The following is an 11,141-nucleotide window of genomic DNA, read 5'->3' as shown; positions in this document are numbered from 1 at the left end:
GAAAGTTCCTAAGGGGTTCAGAGGGCCAGAGGACAGTTCTAGGGAACAAGAAAGGCCAAAAGAGCACTCTAGAGTACCCTAGAGGTTCATAAGTGGTCTACAGAGCCAACAGAGGACTCTGGAGCACTATATGGTCCAAAAGAGGCATCCAGAGCAGACCCGAGATTTCCTAAGCAGGCAAAAAAAAACCCTCTGGGCCACAGTTTTGGCCAAAAGAGGCATCTGGAGTGGGCTAGAGGGCTGCTAGGAGGGCTGGGTGGCCAAAGGAGGGCTCCAGGACAAAACCAAGGCCTCCGGAGGGCTTCTGAAGGGACTAGAGGGGTTCTGAAGGGTCCATATGGTGCAAAAAAAAAAAAAAAACCAAAGAGGGAACGAGGAAGGCCTCAGGAATGGTCCTTAGAGGATTTGAGGGGTGCTGAGGGGTCAGGAGGGCCAAAAACCAGCTCTGTGGCACAACAAAGGCCTCAAGAGGGGTTCAGAGGTGATTAGAGAGGTCCTAGTGGGTCTAGAGGGCCAACAGAAGTCTCTGGGATACAATTTTGGCCAAAAGATAGGTGCAGAGTTCACTAGGTCCTAAGGGGGTTAGATAACCAAAGGAAGCCTCTAGGCAACAAGAGTCCCAAAGCATCCAGAGGGGAAAAGAAAAGTCCAAAGAGAGCTTGAGGGACAAAAGGCGCTCTGGGGCACAATTTTAGCAAAACAACATGGCCGCCCGGAAGCCCAGTGCCGGAAGAGTACTGCTCCCGGCATGCCGCGCGAAAGAGCATGGCCGCCCGGAAGCCCAGTGCCGGAAGACTACTGCTCCCGGCATGCCGCGCGAAAGAGCATGGCCGCCCGGAAGCCCAGTGCCGGAAGACTACTGCTCCCGGCATGCCGCGCGAAAGAGCATGGCCGCCCGGAAGCCCAGTGCCGGAAGACTACTGCTCCCGGCATGCTGCGGGCCTCAATGCTCACTGAGGTTTGACCCTGAGGCGATTCCGTTCCGTCCCTCCCGCCCCTTCCGCCCGCGGAGACCCGGAGCTCGGAGCGCGGCGCCGCGATCCGCATCACCGATCTGGCGCTTCGCCCACAGCGGCGCGACTGACCCCCGGGTCAGCTCCGACACTGCCCCCGCCCCACTGCGACTCTCCGCAGGGCTTCCTCTGGGATCCCCCCCCCGACACGGTCCCGGTCTGACCCAGGACCCCCCGCGCCACTCCCACCGCGCAGTAAAACAACCCCGCAAATGCTGACGCCCCCCCGTCCTCCCCCAACCCGCACCACTGCAGCCCCGACGCCCCCTTTCCTTCCTCCTCCAGCCCCGGAGCAACCCTTCCCCCTCGGCCCCATCACAGTCCCGGCGCACCCCCTTCCTGACCTCTCCCCGTGGCCCCGGTGCTCCGCTCTTCCCCACCGCCCTGGTGCACCGCCATCCCCGGCGCAGTTTCCGCTGGCCCGAGATGCTCCCGTCTGCCGGGACGCGCGCACCCCCCGGCCCCGCTCACCTCCTCCGCGGTGCGGCCGCAGCGCCGGTCCCGGCGGGCAGCGCTCAGAGGCAGCTCCGTTGTCCGAGACCGGCCCCTGCACAAGATTCCCCCAACTATGGCTACAGCCCCGGCACGTGCCTGCTGTCGCCATCAGTGCCCCCTGCCCCACCTGAGGCTTGTTCCAGCCCCGGGGCTCACAGCTGCAGCCCATCAGGAACCAGGGGCAGGGAATTGCTCTCAGCCCCATCAGGGACAGCTGGGGCTGCCAGGGGGCAGAGGCACCCCAGCTCCTCGGAGGTGCTTGCTAGAAGCTGAAGGGAGAGCCCTAGGGCGTACAGCGAGGAAAAGGGAGTATTCAGGGGACAAGAGAACAAATCGAGAGCTCTGAGTACAACAAAAGTAACAAAAAAAAGTTACCAGGTGGTGATAGAGCAAACAGAGTGATTCTGGGGGCACTAAAAAGCAAAGGGAAGACCTCAGGGCACACCAAAAATCACCCAGAAAACTCCGGTACAGGGGAGAAAGCTAAACAGAGAACTCCGTAGTGTGCTGGAAAACAAACATTGGGTCCCAGGGCACACTGAAGTCTTAGGAGCAACCTAAAACGTAAATTGAGGGGTCCCGAGGGCATCAGAGGGCAAACGCAGGGCTCTGGGCAAACCAAAATAAACAGCCTTGGTGCACACCGAAAGGGCTACAAGGCATGCCACAGGGCTCAATGTGGCTGACGGCAAGGTGCCTGCAGGCGCCTCCTGTCCTCACAGAAACTCCATCTCCCAGCCCCAGGCACACAGGCCCCAGCCCGACACACAAGGGACATTTGCAGAGTGCTGAAAGCAGATCTGAGATCACTCTGGGAATCTCAGACAGTCCAGGGGGGGCCCTGGCTGCCCCCAGGATAATGGGAAACTCCACCAACAGCTCTGAGGGTCCAGGCAATGCAAGGGAAGTTACCCCGAGCCCTGTAAACATCACTGGGTTCCCTGGGAACTGCAGGGACTTGGAGACCAGCTCCCAACCCCAGACACAATGTGTCACCTCCTCCCCTGGGCATCATCTTCAGGCAAAGCAACAGCAGAAAACGCAGATGTGAGCACAAAGAATAAAGAAACTGTTTATTGTTTTACTGCACAGAAGCAACACCTGGGAGACAGTCTGCCATGGAGCTCGGTGCCAGCATGCTTCCCCTTACCCTGTGACACCTGAAGAGTCATCTCCGCACCAGTGTTCATCGGTCCGTCAGGGAAGGGTCAGCTCCTGCTGCTGCCCTTGACGTGGCAGGTGTCTGAGCAGCCGACAGCCTACCCCCTCTGCTTTTTCCTTCAGGAATAGGATTCAGCTCTGACAGGTGAGAGAATCTTTGATCTCTGATCTCGCCTGTCTGCACTTCTGCCCTACCCCAGACTAGAGCCCCGCAAGACACTTTCACAGCTCTCGGCTCACCTGTCACATCGCCGCTCTCAGTGTGATGGGCCTGTGCCGTATCAAATCCAGACCTCAGGTCAGTGCACAAAGCTGAACGCTGGGTACAGGGGAAGGTTACAAACCCCAAAGAAGGGTTTGCAGCCTGCTGCTCAGACTTCAGGGCTTTCGGTTTATATTATCTAAGGATTTAGCCCTTGTCATTTATCAGTAAGGCATAAGCCCTGAACCCTAAGTGACAAACTGAAAATTTTGGAACCCAAATGGTTGCCGAGACTTTAAAATTTATGGATGAGCTTGGATTTTAAATCCTGCGCCCTGATCGCTAAGTCAGCAAACTGTAAACCCTGACTGAAAGACTGAGTGCCACAATAAACTATGGTTTATTTAAACCCCTGAGTGACAGGCCCTCAACAACAAACTAAGCAATAAACCTTAAGTGAAAAACTCCAAACCCTCAGCTTTAAGCAAGAAACAGCAAAGTATACACGAGCGTGCAAGTTCTCCCCACAGCTTAAGAAGTTTCCCCTTCATTTAGAAGGGCAGCAGAACAGGAATACACGCACCAGAATCATGTTACAGTTGCTGATTATAGGCTTCCCATCCCAGGATGTAGATGTGAACCAATCAGAGGGAAAGAGACCACCGACTCAGTAAAGAAGATCAGAAGAGACTTTCACTGGCAGGCAGGAGAAATAAGACTGTAAAAAGTATAATTACTTCAGAATTCTTTTGTTCTGGGTCCCTCTCCGGAGGCACCCAGCTTGAGCTGTTACTCTGCTGTACTGTCATTTAATTAAATAATTTTTGGTGTTGTACATGCATGAGACTGCTCCTCAGAAACCTGGGCTCGAACTTTTCTACACCTGTCTTGTTTGAAAACCCTCTCAAACCCCTTCTGTACTTACATGCTTCCTTAAAACAGTGTCACCGAAATTAAGAAAACGGGTTGAATTGCTCCTCTTCAAGTTGCTGGCCCTTGGAACATTATCCTGCAAATGAATCAAACCTCTAAGGTCACTGGGAGATTCTCATTTTAGAGCTTTTTTTCCCCCCTCAAAGCTTTAATTATGGTTCCCTAACCTGGGCAAATGCAGTTCTGTATACGCATATAAGTTAACACCACCAAACAGAAACGGCTAAAGCAAAACTAAGGCAGATACAGTTAACAATATCCAAAGGGTAAGAATGGGTTACCTAGTCCTCAGTGCGGCTCCTGGGAGACAGAAATAATAGGCGTTTGTTATCAACAGTTACCTTAGTTACCCTCACCAGAACACCTCCTTCTGTAGCAGTTTCTGGGGATATTAAGGGTCCACTAAACTTCATTTTTGCTTCCTTGTTTCATCCGGTCCATTAGGTATTAATCACAAAAAACTGCTTGCCCATCTTTTCTCTTTGTCAGCATTTGCTATCCTTGATTCCATCTCTATAACAAACAAACCTGCATTTTACCTTCAATGAAACACTTAAATTAACATATGTTCTTTTTTTTTTTTTTTTTCCTTTCCATAAGGGAAAGGTCTTATTACAGCACTTTGCATCATACATTACAGGGCAAACGGCTTGGAACCATTACATACAGCAATTAGGGCTAGGTTATTAGACAGGCAGGCACATCCCCTTATACACACCTATGCCATCTTCCATGAAACCTTATTCTGGTTCAGTATTATTGTACTGTTCAATATCCTTTCTCAAACCCTTGAATACACATGCTTAACTAACAATTCTCTCAGTCTTTAACTACATGGAAGAATGATAGCACTTAATTTGTCTGCCTCTGTTTCAAAGCTATAACCTTTTTGATACATCTCCTAGATTATTCCTCCTATACTTGGAGGTGATGACCAAAGTGAACAACTGCATCATGACGTCGAGCTGCTTCTCTTCAAGATGTTCCCCTTCAGTGGGCTACCCTGCCAAAGAAACCAAAAAGACTGATGAGGCCATGAGGGTACAAGCTACATTCATCTAATACTTAGGACTAACGTGTTTCTATTTTAAGAGGGGGTTGCTGTTTGTTTAAACTTTACATATAGTCTATATTCTGCTATGCATCATCTCTAGCCCCTTCTGCTTTTACAGCACTTTTGGTAATTAAAGGTGGTAATGAATAGCACTCATTGCCTATGGGCTGGAGTAAGACATCTCTCCTTCTCTGAGAACGTGCCTAAAAGCCAGGCTGTTTTCTGTAGTGTCACTGGGGCTTCCCATAGCCCCTCACTGTTCTAGTAGCTTTTTCCTGAGCCTTTTAGATGTTTAGGTTATCCCTTAGCCTGCGATTCTATGTTAACATTCTCCTTAAGCATCGTGCACAGCATTATTATCCCAGACCAGCCACACTTAGAGAGTCATCTTGCATGTACAGAGGGTTCGGTGGTGAGGAAAAGAGAGAAAAATCCATTTGTCATCTGTGCATCCACCTATCAACATTCTTCAGCAAGAAGCACTATAAATTGCCTTTTCTCTAAAGTGGGAAGGAGTCAAGGGGGAGACATAGATCACACCCAATATGCATTAGAACACTTTTTATAAATTAATCTGTTATTATTAATAAAACTAGGCCACTGTTAGGGGCAGCTGTACCGGAGGGAGGACCCAGCGAGGCTCAGTGTGGTTTCAACAGTTGGTGCCCGGGTTGGCTGGGGCCCACAGTCCGTGCCTGGAGGAGGCCTCAGAGTGCCTGGGAGTATTTTATTTCTATCCATCTTCTTGTTTCCCTAGCTACAATTCTTAAGTAAATAACTTGGGGCTGCTTTAATCGTACCTGGCTCAAACTGACCTTAAATCTGTTCGCTCCAGTGATTTTAAACTTCCTCGCGACGTACCAGCACCCTCGGGCACAGCAGGAGCCGTCCTCCCGCCGACGCCGCGCCCCAACGCCGCTCCTCCCGGCCGCCTCCGCGGGGGCGAGCGCCCGCCCCGGCCGCGCCGGGGAGGAACCGGGGCCCTGAGGCGACACGCGGCAAACGGACGGTCAAACCCGCGCTCCCGGCAGACTCGGCCCGCGTTGCCGGCGCCAGGCCCGAGCCCCCCCCCACCTCCGCCTCCACGCAGCGACGGCCCCCGCGGGCAGGAGACCGCCCGACGCCCGCGGCCACCCGAAGCGACGCGCTCGCCTCACCGGGGCCCCCGGATCCCCGACTCCAGGCGGCTTCGGCCCTCACCCGCCGCCGCCTCCGTCCCTGCTCGCCGCCACGCTGCTCCAGGGAGCCGCGCATGCGCCGGCCGCGAACGCAGCGCGGCATCGGTCTCCCTCTGGAGCACTGCGCATGCGCGGGCTCCGAACAGCGCGGGAGAGCAGTGCCGCTATTGGGACAGCGGAGAGCACGGCGGAAATCCCGCGCATGCGCGCCCCGGCCGGGTGCAGTGCCGCCATCCCGACAGCAGAGGGCAGTACGAGCTCGGCCCTGGCCCCTACAGCCTGCACGGCCCGGCGCGGGCCCCGAGCCCGTACGGCTTGGCAGGGGCCTGAACGAGCCTGTAGAGCCCCATGCGAACCTGCACGAGCGCGTAGGGCCGTCGCAGGCCCAGAGGAGCCCATGGGGCCCCGTGCAGACCCCTAGGGACTGGTGCGGGCCCACAGCAGTCCACAGAGCCCAGCACAGGCCCAGAGGAGTGCACAGAGCCCCCTGGGGACTCATACGAGCCTGTCAGGCCTGGTACAGGCACAAACAAGCCTGTAGGGCCTAGTGGTGGGCCCGTATGAGCTCGGTGCAGACTCAAACAAAACTGCAGAGCCCTGTGCAGGCCCACATGAGCCTGTGGAGCACCATGCAGGCCTGTACAAGCCCTTAGCGCTTGTCAGGGACAAGAATGAGCCCATAGGGCCAGCGGGCCCGTACAAGCTCAGCACGAACCTGTAGAGCCCTGTGAGGACCCAAAAGAGCTTGTAGCGCCCCATGTATTGTGGAAACAGTTCAGCCCTAGGTTTCTGAGGAGCAGAGTCTCACACACAGGTAACACCAAAAATTAATTATTTAAATGACAGTATGATAGAGTAACAGCTCAAGCTGGGTGCCTCCGGAGAGGGACCCAGAACAAAAGACTTCTTAGGTAATTATACTTTTTACAGTCTTATTTCTCCTGCCTGCCAGTGAAAGTCTCTTCCGATCTTCTTTACTGAGTCAGTGGTCTCTTTCCCTCTGATGGATTGGTCCATGCCTACAGCCTGGGATGGTTGCTAGACAGTTGCTATGTTCCTGCTCCACAGTACCTTATCTTATCCGAAGGTCAGCCATTACCTCTGTTCATTCTGGTCACTCTGTTCCATTTCCTTGAGGGCTGGTTCTAGCTGATTTTGCAGTCGCCTCGTCAGCAATGTTCTTCGGGTTACAGTTCAGTCCCACGGCCCACAGGCTTCACCTACTTTAGGCACTTATACTAAGCAAGAGTCAGACTTATGCTAAGCTGAAGCTAAGTCAGCTACAATTTCCTTCTCTAACACTGGGCTTGAGGGTTGTTTCGCTGCTCCCATTACATTAAATCTCCCCGTGGAAGGCATCAGCTGGGAAAGGACTGTTATCTTTACAGCCTTTCACCAGCGGTAAGTGCAGCCCTAGGAAAGGGTTGCCTCTCTGCAAGGCTCCTGCCAGCTCTCTCCCATCCCAGAAATCCAGCTAAGTGACAGTCACAGCTATTCTCACCTGCTACCGTCAGAAAATGAGTCATTTTGTATGGATGCAGCACATCACATCAGGACGCTGCCTCAGCCGAGGTCCTGCCCCAGGCCAAGACCTCGCGTCTGGCCCTGAGCGATGGCCGAGGGCAGGGAAACATCATGTCCAGTCCATTTCTCACCACAGTCCCCAAATCCCAGGAGGCCAGGTCATCGGTGCCTCTGACCAAAACAACATTTAAACAAGCCTGGCAGCCAGCCTGCGGTGGCAGGTAACATAAAACAGGAGCGCCCTTGCGATCACAACGACCAGGATAGGGCGATCTCAACGCAACAGCTTTGGGACTAGGTCCTAATTTTGACCCTCCACAATCACCAGAGCTCCCTCAGCAGTTACAGTGCCTGTGTGGGGCTGTGCCAGATGCTGCTTGGGCAGCAGATGCCTTTCGCCCTCATATGTGGCCCTGGAAGGGGCAGCAGCTCTGCCTTGTGATCCAGCACCTCTGGGCTTCCGGCCCCTCTGTCCACATGGAAAGAGTAGTCAACATTGAAATGGTGTCAGCACCACGCAAAACTCAAGCTATTTCCCAAGATGTGCAGGGTAAACAGGCCCCCAGGAAACCCTGCGCAAGGAGCACTAAAGGGTTTCTCTTTAATTATCATTAGCTCTGTTGACTAGAGCTTGCAAAACCAATTTCCACATGAAACTGCGAGTGATGACTCCATTAACGTTTGTCAGGCACTCAAACACTGTGCCACTGGGGACCAGAGGCAAATGTTGGCCCTGATCCTCTGTTGCTCTATACCTTGTGCAATCACTTACAGCAGCTCAGAGTGAGTGAAACATCCCTCTGGGAGCTGGTAGGGCTTCACCCTCACACTCTGCAGTTGCAAACAATAAAATAAAAGTGCAGGGCAGTGCAGAATCCATCACTGCGATCCCATAATCTAGTTAGAAGATAATTCAAATTACATTTCCAGGTAATGATACAATCTCCTGTCTCCCAGGGGATGAAACACTCCAAGAAGAGACTGGGAAGCTAAATTCGTTATGGTTTATATTTTGCTCCTCAGGGAAAAAAACTTGCAACATGGTTAAAACACAAAGGGCTGCTGCGGATAACTCTTGCACACAGTAACTGTCCCCTCCCACCCCATGAAAGCACATGTTGTGAAATAGGTCATTACTCCTAACATTCAACAGAAACAGCTGCTGGAGGGGGCTGAGAAAGCATAGAGGAGAGAAATGCACTGTTTCATTATCTACCACTAACAGTTAGTGGTAGGGATCCACTTTTACAAACTATTCCATCCTGGGGCCAGGCCAACAGTAACACTACTACTTAGCACTTTGCAAGCAGCATCTTCCCCGCAAAGAGTCCCACAGCACTGGGAAAAGCCTGACTAAACCCCTCCTGCCTCTGCCCCATCATGCTCAGCCAGGACCACGTGGCCAGGCTGCCACGGCAGCTCAGGGCTGCTCCCGGGCTCAGGGGGCTGGGACACAAGCAGCAGCGCCCTCCAGCCTGCTCGTGCCTGGGCCGAGGAGCAGCACCATCCTGGGAGGAGGCTCCTCGCTGCATAGGAACCACTGTGGGGGGGTTCAGCCTCCCCCGGCACATTGGGAAGAGGCACACAAGGACAAAGGCCTCCCCACGACCATTCCTGGCCCTGCAGAGCGCCCAGCCCTGCCTACGGACCCCCAACACTCCAGGCCCCGCAGAGCACCCAACCCTGCCCACGGACCCCCAACACCTCCCGGCCCCCCCCCCCCCAGGGCCTCCCCGATGCTTCCCAGCCCCACAAAGACCCCAGTGCCCCACAGAGGCCCCAGCTTTTCCCAAGCCTCCCCCCTCGGGGCCCCTTCAGCGCCTCCCAGCCTTTCCCCCTCAGCCCCCGGCCCTGCCCAGGGCTCCAGGCCCCGCAGTCCCCAGCGCCCCACGGTCCTGGGACCCCCAACGTCCGCCGCCCAGGCCCTCAGTGCCCCCCGGGAGCTCAGGCGCCGCCGCGGCCGCACAAGCCCGCGGCCACGAAGGCCCCTACAGGGCCTACGCTGCCGCCGGGCGCCGTGCAGTGACGCACCGGCCGGGGCGAGGGGAACACCCCCCGGGGGACGGAGCAATCGGCAGACCTCGCCGAGACCAACTCTCGCGAGAGACAAAGGCGAAACATCCCCTGGGACAGAGGAAATCTCGCGGGCTCTCCGGGGCTATAAATAGGGCCGCAGCGGGGGGCGGTGCTCATTGCCCGGGTGGGCAGGGCCGGGGGCGGAGGAACGGTGGCAGGGGGCAGGCCGCGGGGCGGGCCTAGGGTTGGGGTGGGCGCTGAAACCTCTGCCAAGGGCCTCCTCAGAGCCAGGGCCCGAGGGGGTTCTGGGTCGCGCCATCGCCTCAGCCGTTGTGGGCCCAAGGTGGCCCCCAGCCTCAGCCGTAGCTCGGCCGGCGGCGATTGCCGAACTTCGGCAATCAGATTCAATTTAGGCCTCGAGGCACAGCAGGGCAAGGAGCAACATGAGGCAGGAGAGGCCTGGGGATCTGTCTTCTCTGCTCTGGCTCTGCTGCAGCTGTTTTTTTCCTGGTCCTGATCCCTGCTGCCTGGGCCCTGTTGGAGCTGCGGGTAGACAAGACCTAACTGTGGAGTACAGCCATAGTGATTCCTATTTCAAAACAACAACAACAAACCAAGAATTTTAATAAACATGTGAAGAAGACGTTGACTCAAACATGATTTCGCTGGAGGATGGAGTGGGAGGGCTGCTCTGGTGCATAGGTGTACCTAGCAGGAGAGAAAGAACCAGACCCGGCACTTTAAAACTTCTCACAGATGAAAGATGCCACCTTGCTCAAGCACAGTGCACTGGTGTGCTTCTTCCCTGCGACTAATAGTAATAAAAAGTATGCATCCCCCTCCCCGCCCCAAAAAGTGGGTGTTGTGAAACAGCTGATTTCTGCCAGCATGCCATGGAGTCGGCTGCCGTGGGGAGCAGCGAGCACGTGGCGGGGGGAGAGGCAGTCGTCTATAATTTATTGCTAGGGCTCAAGCAATAGATGCAGTTTTACAAAGGCCTCTCTTTGGAGGCAGGGAGGAGAGCAGCACTACTTAGCGCTTGACAAATCGCAGCGCGGAGTGGAGGCCCCCAGAGCTCCCATTCAGTGTTCCTGGCCCCTTCGCCCTGGGGAGAGCAGTGCTTTATCCCCATTTTCCAGATGGGGAAACTGAGACCTATGGGCAAGCCGTGAATATGCTCAGAGCCAAGCAGCAGCTGAGGGGAGGAGGACTCCTGCCTATTTCTTCCGTCTAGATTTTCTTGCTACCCATGCCTGGGGCAAGATCCCTTGCGAAGTCCCCTCCCGTAACCTGTGCTTCACACTGTGCTGTTTTCTGCTCCCATTTGCTTCAGGGATAGCGAATGAGTCTGCTCTGTACCAAATACCTTGAGGATATAGTTGGGGTGCTGGAGAAAGAGCATTTTACCTTAGCTTAAGGCTGACTTCTTCCACACTTCTGTCACATGGACAAACTTGGGAAATTGTGTCCTCAGCCCTCCTCATTCTGTCTTTTTCTCTCCAAGAGTTCCTGATTTATTAGGAATGAAATCAAATTATATTTTATCACCAGCCTGAGTAACAGAG

General features: G+C 54.6%; 1 long non-coding RNA gene across 1 annotated transcript; it reads left to right on the top strand.

Annotated features, from left to right (window-relative positions):
- Positions 1 to 945: 945 nt before the first annotated feature.
- On the top strand, positions 946 to 3,710 carry LOC138062913 (uncharacterized). The gene is made up of 3 exons (XR_011136623.1): positions 946 to 1,091; positions 2,601 to 2,814; positions 3,498 to 3,710. It is a non-coding gene; the product is annotated as an uncharacterized lncRNA (long non-coding RNA).
- The last annotated feature ends 7,431 nt before the right edge of the window (positions 3,711 to 11,141 follow it).

This window comes from Struthio camelus, chromosome 30 (genome assembly GCF_040807025.1).
Source record: "Struthio camelus isolate bStrCam1 chromosome 30, bStrCam1.hap1, whole genome shotgun sequence".
NCBI lineage: Eukaryota > Metazoa > Chordata > Aves > Struthioniformes > Struthionidae > Struthio > Struthio camelus.
This window is presented reverse-complemented; position numbering and strand designations above follow the sequence as displayed.